The sequence below is a fragment of the Lucilia sericata genome, unplaced genomic scaffold (genome assembly GCF_015586225.1).
Source record: "Lucilia sericata isolate MDLA Ls3-8-SP2 unplaced genomic scaffold, ASM1558622v1 Contig000498F_arrow, whole genome shotgun sequence".
In the NCBI taxonomy this organism is placed as follows: Eukaryota; Metazoa; Arthropoda; class Insecta; order Diptera; family Calliphoridae; genus Lucilia; species Lucilia sericata.
Genome location: NW_023994512.1, coordinates 243,360 through 254,086, shown reverse-complemented (window position 1 = coordinate 254,086; position 10,727 = coordinate 243,360). Strand labels below are relative to the sequence as shown.

General features: G+C 33.8%; 1 protein-coding gene across 12 annotated transcripts in view; it reads left to right on the top strand.

Moving 5' to 3' along the window:
- The first annotated feature begins 1,837 nt into the window (after positions 1-1,837).
- The window catches only part of LOC119605576 (FERM, ARHGEF and pleckstrin domain-containing protein 2), a 143,440-nt gene continuing 134,550 nt past the window's right edge, over positions 1,838-10,727 (top strand). For 9 of the 12 annotated variants that reach the window (XM_037958776.1, XM_037958774.1, XM_037958779.1 and 6 more), the window contains exons 1-2: positions 1,838-2,049; positions 4,850-5,088. The gene's annotated coding sequence lies outside the window, so the exon portion shown is untranslated. The remainder of the gene's footprint in view (positions 2,050-4,849; positions 5,089-10,727) is intronic. The other 3 variants (XM_037958782.1, XM_037958781.1, XM_037958780.1) reach the window with 1 other exon arrangement.

Genomic DNA, 10,727 nt, shown 5'->3' with positions numbered 1-10,727 from the left:
AGACTATAGACTAGACTATAGACTAGACTATAGACTAGACTATAGACTAGACTATAGACTAGACTATAGACTAGACTATAGACTAGACTATACTATAGACTATAGACTAGACTATAGACTAGACTATAGACTAGACTATAGACTAGACTATAGACTAGACTATAGACTAGACTATAGACTAGACTATAGACTAGACTATAGACTAGACTATAGACTAGACTATAGACTAGACTATAGACTAGACTATAGACTAGACTATAGACTAGACTATAGACTAGACTATAGACTAGACTATAGACTAGACTATAGACTAGACTATAGACTAGACTATAGACTAGACTATAGACTAGACTATAGACTAGACTATAGACTAGACTATAGACTAGACTATAGACTAGACTATAGACTAGACTATAGACTAGACTATAGACTAGACTATAGACTAGACTATAGACTAGACTATAGACTAGACTATAGACTAGACTATAGACTAGACTATAGACTAGACTATAGACTAGACTATAGACTAGACTATAGACTAGACTATAGACTAGACTATAGACTAGACTATAGACTAGACTATAGACTAGACTATAGACTAGACTATAGACTAGACTATAGACTAGACTATAGACTAGACTATAGACTAGACTATAGACTAGACTATAGACTAGACTATAGACTAGACTATAGACTAGACTATAGACTAGACTATAGACTAGACTATAGACTAGACTATAGACTAGACTATAGACTAGACTAGACTAGACTATAGACTAGACTATAGACTAGACTATAGACTAGACTATAGACTAGACTATAGACTAGACTATAGACTAGACTATAGACTAGACTATAGACTAGACTATAGACTAGACTATAGACTACACTATAGACTAGACTATAGACTAGACTATAGACTAGACTATAGACTAGACTATAGACTAGACTATAGACTAGACTATAGACTAGACTATAGACTAGACTATAGACTAGACTATAGACTAGACTATAGACTAGACTATAGACTAGACTATAGACTAGACTATAGACTAGACTATAGACTAGACTAGACTATAGACTAGACTATAGACTAGACTATAGACTAGACTATAGACTAGACTATAGACTAGACTATAGACTAGACTATAGACTAGACTATAGACTATAGACTAGACTATAGACTAGACTATAGACTAGACTATAGACTAGACTATAGACTAGACTATAGACTAGACTATAGACTAGACTATAGACTAGACTGGGTCTAACTAGTTTGTTTATAAAAATATAACATTTAATTAAAACGCACCAAGAAAGTTCAATTCTGTTTAGTTGTGTAATTTTTTATTCAAACATATATTTCCGTTTTTTAATGCGCCGAACCTTAACAGATGAAATGGCAACACAAAAAATATATAATACTTTAGACAAATAATCATGTTATGTATAATACTTTAGCTTTATAACAGTTTAGTTTTGTATACCACTAAAGCAAGCACTAAATGCAACACTGTTACTAGCAAAGCGACCTCTATATGTCAATATTATTAAATATATATATATTATTAAATATATACCTTTTTTCAACATAATTATTAAAGAATATATTAAAATTATAATAAATTTAAATAAAAACAACATTTACATTATAAATTTAAAAAATTTCGTGCGTTTAAAGGAATTTTTAATTTTTTTTTTAGCATTTATTTGCAATTTCCTTTAACATCTGTTACAGAGTTGCATTTATTGGTTTTCACAACAACTCTGCCTTAACCCTTCATTTGACAGTTGAAAATAGCTAAACACACAACACCATTCAACTGTCTAAATTAGCTTAACTGGCAAGTAAATCTTACTTTTAGTGAGTAGTCATTTTGTAGTAGTGTCGTGAACGGGTGTGTTTTAAAATATAAACTAAGCGCTGCGTATAACACTGATAGTAAAAAGAAAAAAAAAACAACACCTAAAAAAAAGAGAAAAAAGAAATATTATAAAATTTAGTGCAAAAATTCTATGTAAAATATATAGAAATTTGAAATTATTGAGGTAAATTAAGAAAATTTAAAAAGTTTTCTAGTGAATGAAAGTAATTTTAAAAAGAAATTTCAAGTTTTTCTAAAGAAAAATGTAGAAAACATAAAAAATTTCGAAGGCTTAAAAATTTTCTGTGCAAAAATCAAATAAGAAAAATAAGAAGAAGAATTGGTAGAATTATTAAAAAAAAGAGAAAAAAATATATAATATTCTAAATTTATACAAGTGTGTATGAGTGTATGAGTATGTAAAGCAAAAGTATGTGTGTGCGAGAGTTTAAGAGCTAAAGAAAAGACCCGCTGCTGTGTATACGTGAAAAATTTCTTTACAACACCCTTGATTAATAGAACAAGAAGAAGAATACAGAAGAAGAAAAAAAAAAAATAACAAATGAGCAGCAGCAACAACAACTTTAACAACAAGAAAGTCAAGTGTGTCAAATGGAAAAAATAAAACCAAACTTTTTAATAACATCAAAAAATTAACAGAAATTATTAAAAATTTTTTTAATTTAAAGTAAATTTTATAAAAAACAACTCTTAATTAAAGCGTTAATTTATAAATATTTAAAAAGGTGTTTTTTTTTGCCTTTTCCCCCCAAAACAAGTGTTTATTTATATTTATCTCTATTTAAAGAAAAATTCCTTTAGTTTTAATAGAATTCCTTTCCTTAAATTCCTTTAAATAAGAAACAAGTGTTTTTTTGCTCTCTTTTAACCAAAAAGGAAATAGAAAAAAACACCAAAATAATTAAACAAAGCAAACAAAGTGTAAAAAAATCAACCCTAATTCTTCGTTTATTTTGTTTTTGCATTTCCTTTACACCCCTGCTGGCTGCTTTGTACTTTGTTGCTTGTTGGTCAAGTTCTCTTACAACGTCAAATCTATTGAGTTTGTTTTTTTATACCCTTCACCTTCTTGAAAGAGGCGTATGTAAGTTTGTCATTCTATTTGTAATATCTAGTTCAGTTCTAGTTCAGTTCTAGTTCAGTCCTAGTTCAGTTCCAGTTAAGTTCTAGTTCAGTTCTAGTTCAGTTCTAGTTCAGTTCTAGTTCAGTTCTAGTTCAGTTCTAGTTCAGTTCTAGTTCAGTTCTAGTTCAGTTCTAGTTCAGTTCTTGTTCAGTTCTAGTTCAGTTCTAGTTCAGTTCTAGTTCAGTTCTAGTTCAGTTCATTTCAGTTCTAGTTCAGTTCTAGTTCAGTTCTAGTTCATTTCTAGTTCAGTTCTAGTTCAGTTCTAGTTCAGTTCTAGTTCAGTTCTAGTTCAGTTCTAGTTCAGTTCTAGTCAGTTCTAGTTAATTCTAGTTCAGTTCTAGTTTAATTCTAGTTCAGTTCTAGTTCAGTTCTAGTTCAGTTCTAGTTCAGTTCTAGTTCAGTTCTAGTTCAGTTCTAGTTCAGTTCTAGTTCAGTTCTAGTTCAGTTCTAGTTCAGTTCTAGTTCAGTTCTAGTTCAGTTCTAGTTCAGTTCTAGTTCAGTTCTAGTTCAGTTCTAGTTCAGTTCTAGTTCAGTTCTAGTTCAGTTCTAGTTCAGTTCTAGTTCAGTTCTAGTTCAGTTCTAGTTCAGTTCTAGTTCAGTTCTAGTTCAGTTCTAGTTCAGTTCTAGTTCAGTTCTAGTTCAGTTCTAGTTCAGTTCTAGTTCAGTTCTAGTTCAGTTCTAGTTCAGTTCTAGTTCTAGTTCAGTTCTAGTTCAGTTCTAGTTCAGTTCTAGTTCAGTTCTAGTTCAGTTCTAGTTCAGTTAGTTCTAGTTCAGTTCTAGTTCAGTTCTAGTTCAGTTCTAGTTCAGTTCTAGTTCAGTTCTAGTTCAGTTCTAGTTCAGTTCTAGTTCAGTTCTAGTTCAGTTCTAGTTCAGTTCTAGTTCAGTTCTAGTTCAGTTCTAGTTCAGTTCTAGTTCAGTTCTAGTTCAGTTCTAGTTCAGTTCTAGTTCAGTTCTAGTTCAGTTCTAGTTCAGTTCTAGTTCAGTTCTAGTTCAGTTCTAGTTCAGTTCTAGTTCAGTTCTAGTTCAGTTCTAGTTCAGTTCTAGTTCAGTTCTAGTTCAGTTCTAGTTCAGTTCTAGTTCAGTTCTAGTTCAGTTCTAGTTCAGTTCTAGTTCAGTTCTAGTTCAGTTCTAGTTCAGTTCTAGTTCAGTTCTAGTTCAGTTCTAGTTCAGTTCTAGTTCAGTTCTAGTTCAGTTCTAGTTCAGTTCTAGTTCAGTTCTAGTTCATTTCAGTTCATTTCAGTTCAGTTCAGTTCTAGTTCAGTTCTAGTCCAGTTCTAGTTCAGTTCTAGTTCAGTTCTAGTTCAGTTCTAGTTCAGTTCTAGTTCAGTTCTAAATCAGTTCTATTCGATATTGATATTGGTAAAAAATTCGACTTAAAAATCGCTTCGTTAAGGAAACCAAATTGTAGTTTTCCAAATTTTTAAAATTGAAATTTTTAAAGGTATTTTACGTTTTTATAAAATTTACTTCTGCTTAGCAGAACGGTATTTAAGAATCGGTAAGGCCGAATATAACACTCTGTAAATTTATGTGTTGTTATGTGAGTGCGTGTGTAAATTCGTTTATTACGTTCGTGTATTTATTTTCTTGTTGTTCTTGTTGTTGCTACTGTTTAATTTTTTCGTTATTGTGTCAGTCAGTCGTTGTCATACAAGGACATTTTAGTTTTCCTCGAGATACACAACATTAAACAACGTCTAACGGTCGAATCGAAACGTGTACGACGTTAAAAACAACAAAACAATTAATTAACAAAATAGCAATAACAAGTTAACACACATACATATACACCCATATGCATTTTCATTCATATTAACAAATTGTGTTTTTTTTTGTTTAGAAAAAAAAAAAAAAAATAATCAAAATAGTACTACTACGTAAAGAAAAACAACACCCCCTCTTGGTAGTACTTTCTCTCACTTAAACACAAAAAACACACTCTCTCTCTCTTATTGAAAACCAGAAAAGAGAGTAGTAAAAATAATAATAATAATAAACGAATATATAAAGAAAATTTGTCTTCAATTGTCATCAGGTGCATTTCCAGTGAACGAGTAATTAATTTGTTGTTATCAAATGGTAAGGTGTAATAAATTATTTTCTATCATTTAATTTTAAGTGTTTTTAATCCTTTTATTTGGTGTAAGGGTTGCCAAAATAGGAAAAATTTTATTTATTGGGTGTTTAATTTAACAAAATTTTTTACAAATACTTGACTTTAATATTTGTACTGGATTCTATGCCAAAAGAACTGTTCATCTATTTTAAGCCAATATTGTGTGCGAAAGCGATAACACTGAACCTGTTAAGGTCTGACCTGCTTTCAGCAGCGCATAATAGATAGAACCCTGTAGGTCCCACCAAATACAGAGTATTACATTAGCGCCAGCGATTCGTCTAGTTAGCAGGGCTTCAAATACGATCTTTTACACCATGACCCTACTGTCTCGCAGTTCAGAGCCTTCCGTGTGGCAACAGATTCCCATAGGTGTTAACTCTAATGTTCCATTTCACCAAGATTCTCTGTCTGATTCCCGGGATCAATGTCTCACAATATCCGACAATTTCTCTTTCTGGTATTCTCATCAGATTCATTAGATGTTTGTGTCCAATACTTATATCCAGTATACATTGATGACGCCTCGAGATAAGAGTCGCTAGCACAGCGATGTTTCTAGGTCTTTAGTCGGTGTAGCTCTCATGGCCCAATTTTTTGTCCAAAGAATAGATAAGTGATTCGATCTAATGGACTTTTAAGCACTATGATTCAAAAGTTTTGTTGGAAAATATGGATAACTTCAATCAGGAGGAGATATGATTTAAAAAGGACGGCTCTACGTGCCATATAAAATATAAATAATAATTGATAAATTGATTTCGAGAAATGGACTTCTCGGTCTCTAAGTTCATGCATTTTGACACCTCTAGATTATTTCCTGTGGAGCAAAGTGAAGTTTGTGCTGATAAACCACCAAAATCATCCATACAAATGTACCGTTTGGTGCAGTTTACACGATTCATTCTTCATAAATAGAGCTAAAGCTCTCATATCGGTCAATGGAGATCGTTACCGCACCATAATTAATGATGTTTTGCTTGAAAATATGGATGACATTGATCCAGATGAGAAGTGGTTTCAAAGGAACGGCGTTACACGCCATTGATTTATTGAAATAAACATTTCATAACTGGAGTTCGGGAAATGGACTTCTTAATCGGTCTCCTAGATCTCAACCCCCCGGGGTTGGTGTTATTGCAATTCCGGGGAAAATAGATAAACTTACTCGGTCTTTCCTTGGAAAGATTTGACATCGGGTCGAATCAGACAACCACGGGATCCGGTAGCCCACAGGGCACAGTTCGACTTCGGACTTCATCTTGTCTCGGTTATTGGGGAGGTCCCTTCTGGGTGCACGTGGTGGCTCTGGTTTAAACCCAAATTCGCGGGAGAGAAATCGTTGGTGTTAAGTGTATATAATAAGGGTAGAATGTAGGGGTATACGAACCTTACCCACCCGTATACTAAGAGTGAGTGTGTCGGATGTTATTCTCAATGAGTGCTGAATGTGCTAAGTTGAATGGTGATGGATGAAAGGTATCTTATACAAGTGATACCATACCGTTTCTTGTCCAGGTACGTCCAGCGTTTACTCTGTTCGTACCAGCTTTAACACTATCTGTTCCCTGTGAGTAAGAACTAGTTCTCGGCTTATTTAATGGATTCGTGTTTCCGTCTACCGAATACACGTCTAGGTGCTGTTGCCGACTCAACAGAGGCCATCTGATATGCGTGGTTGTAAACGGAAGTGATGTTTTTCCATCTCGGAAGTTAAGCAACGGTTCAGCAATGGTCAGAAATTAGATAGATCCAGTACTTGAGCAATGTGCTTGTACATGGATCGACAGAACCATTTATAACAATTTTCACTGGCGTGTAAGATGCACAATGGGGCGGTAGGGTGTTGTCAAAGAAGATATGGACTCGTCATGGTCGTACGTTTTGACACTTCTCGATTATTTACGTGAAGCCACAAGTTGATGCCTTGGAAGCCAGCTTTATTCGTGTTATGTGTGACATAAAACCAACAATGTTCGAAAAAGTGACCTAAAATTGGAAGTCCAGAATGTGCTACCCTAACAGCAGTGGCGGTGGCTATATGCCCGAAATGCATTTGATACATAACTAAAATTCTCTCATACTTCCTGAGGTCTTCAATTTAGAAGTTAATGTCTTCTAGCTTAAGTATAACAAAGAAATTCCCCTGTGGGATGCTTGGTAGAGTTATAATGATATTGTTCCCAAGCTGCTCCAAATCTGATAAAGAGCTTCCATGGTGGAGATTCTTTTTTAAAATTTGCAAAAAAAAAACGATCCCAAATGTATAACTAATTAAAACTATTCAGCTGAAAATATTTCTACCCTTTTTTGTACAATCTCCAAAAAGCGTTTAAATCAAATCTGTTCCAAAAAAATCTTTAATTTCTTTTCCATTACACTTTACTTGTTGTATTTATTTTCACTATTCTGTGTATATACTATACGACGATTGTTTGTTGTCTTATCACTAGTTTTATTCTATTTCATTTTTACAATTCTATGCACATAAAAAGCAAAAAAAACCTAGAAAAATACACACAGAACTAAAATACGATTTGAAAAATTCAGGTCATTGAATTATGTATACGAGTAGTATATACAACAATGTATGTGAAATAATGATTCCCTTTCATTGTTGTTGATACAGTTGTTATTGTTGGGTTACGAAATGTATCATGTACCATTTTTCTGCTAATGGTTTACCCACCTCCTAAATTTGTTATGTTTCTGTTCTAAAATGTAAATGTTTTCATTTCTCTACTTTTACAACTGTTTTTTTTTTTTAAATCATGCTTACGAGTTTTTAAGTATATATATATGGTCCAAAATGTTTGTACTTATTTCCGTATTTATTTTAACCCAAATTTTTATAAAGACTTCAACTCAATATGTTTTTTTGCTTTCGTCCTTTTTACAATTTACGCATATTAGACACACTAAAGAAAGGATAAAAAGTTTCCCTTTATATCTTTTTCACCGAAAAACTTGAAAAGAAAATACGAATTCTTAAAGGAATCTTTTATCTGAAAGGAAATTAAAATAAATTTTTTTTGTTAGTGTTAAAAAGTGAATTTTTCGTAAACTATGTTTTAGATCTAATATGGTGATTTTTGGAAATTCTACTTTATAAAAGAAAATTTACTAAAAGAAGACCGAAAATATGAGAAATAATGAAGATGTGACGGATGATATCGTGTTAACGATTCTTAATAGACAACTAGAGCATGATAACCATCCAAGACTTGCGGCTTAATCCAGGACCTTTGACCCTGTTATTACTCAGTACAGTTCCATGTGATCATCCTCCATCGCGAGTTCCATTAATGTAAATTCAATCAATACATGAGTAAGGTAACCTTCTATATATAGATTACCATCTGAACTGATCTATGATCGGATTGTTGGAATATATCGAACTTAAATTCAGTGAATTTTTCGGAAACTATGTTTTAGATCTAATATGGTGATTTTTAGAAATTCTATTTTATAAAAGAAAACTTACTAAAAGAAGACCGAAAATATGAGAAATAATGTAAAGGATAATATCGTGTTGACGATTCTTAATAGCCAACTAGAGCATGGTAACCATCCAAGACTTGCGGATTAATTCAGAACCTTTGACCCTGTTATTACTCAGTACAGTTCCATGTGATCATCCTCCATCGCGAGTTCCATTAATGTAAATTCAATCAATACATGAGTAAGGTAACCTTCTATATATAGATTACCATCTGAACTGATCTATGATCGGATTGTTGGAATATATCGAATTTAAATTCAGTATCTTTATGGAGGTTTTATCTTACATGCCGGTGCCAATTTTTGTACATGGTTCTTTAATCAAGTAATCGGCTTAGAAGCCAGTTGATGGGATGGTCTCAGTTCATTTGGCAACACAGTCACTTCTCTGCGGGGTACCTGTTGTCTCGGCAACAGCATCGAACTTATCCCGAATTATATACTTTACCGTGTATCAGTCTTTTAATCAACCCTCAAAGGACCTCTCCAATAAGAGTGACAAGACAAACTCTGTCTGTGGGCTACCGACTTCCTGCTTATATTGCTCTCTGTAACATCCTTCCCGTATCATATACACTTGACTCCAACTCATTTCCAAAGCATAGTTCCACAGTCACTGCTAAGCGGAGTATCTGTTGTCTCGGCAACAGCAACGAACTTATCCCAAATTATAGACTTTACCGTGTATCAGTCTTTTAATCAGCATTCAATTCCCGCTAGTTTGCACTTAACCATAGTCACCCTCAAAGGACCTCTCCAATAACAGGGACAAGACAAACTCACCCTGTGAGCTAAAGGTATCCGTGGTACCTGATTATATTGTTCTCTGTAACATCCAACCCGTATTATATACACTTGACACCAACTCATTTCCAATGCTTAGTCCCACAGTCACTGCTCTGCGGGGTATATGTTGTCTCGGCAACAGCAACGAACTTATCGCGAACTATAGAAGGGGCCTTTTCAATAACCGGGACAAGACAAACACTGCCTATGGGCTACTGGTACCCATGGTATATCATTATAAAGCTTCCTAGTTGGACCCCAGGTCAAACCATTCCAAGGAAAATCTTAGGTAACTGCATGAAGACTCATCATATTCTCAGTACCGAGTATTAGAGGCAAGAAGATCATTATGGAACTTTTTAACCATTTGCTTCATTAACCGTCAACACTCTTAGTATTGCTTATTGGAGGAGAAATTATCGTCTGATTAAGGAGGCTTGTACTGAGTATTAGTGGCGCTTTTTAATTTCAAAGGAAATCGTTATATTTGCCCACTAGTTTCTCTGACTACTCTCTAGTCGTCTTGGTTTGCATTCTCTTTGTTTGAAAACAACATTGTTCGTGATACAATTTACACCAGATGGACTGGCACCCTATATAAATCTTAGAAGAATTGATAGCGCCAAATTCACTGGAGTCGTTGAAGCCAGACTAACTGGGAACTATTTAAGAGATCTGGGTTGCTCAATGAGCTTTCTAAGTCGGATTTTCTATGCCTCGTGTAGGAAATTTCAGAGCTTAGGAAATAAAGGATAATGATACTAAGGAAATATTGCTAAAACAGGCTCTAGAGCTCAATGCCTCAGGTCAGTCTGTAAACAATTTTTGACCTAGCCATCGCTGACATCTATGTTGATGCATTTCTGCTAGAGCCGACGCATCTGATATTTAAGGGAATTGACTGTGCCCCTGTTTCCAAAGTTCTACTTTGATCGATAGCTGAGATGCAAACCAAGGGTGATGTGATCAGGGGCATCAGTTTGCTGATGAGAATATTCAAGCTACCATCTTCACAAGTACTGATGCATAAAAATTCTACTATGAGGTTCACAATTTTATATCTGTTTGACTAATGCCTGTACTCATTTTAGGCGGAAATTTCCGTCATCAATTGACCCATGAAAGGATCTCAAAAACTAAATCTCAGACTATTATATAAGATCTATGTAGACAATATTTTATCACCCAAATGTATCCCTCGAACGTAATAAGATCGTAATGTATATACGAACACTCAAGAGTATATTCATGTTTTTCAAATATGATCGAAAAATCGGAACCACTATTGACGCCCGTGGAATATATAAATATAAAC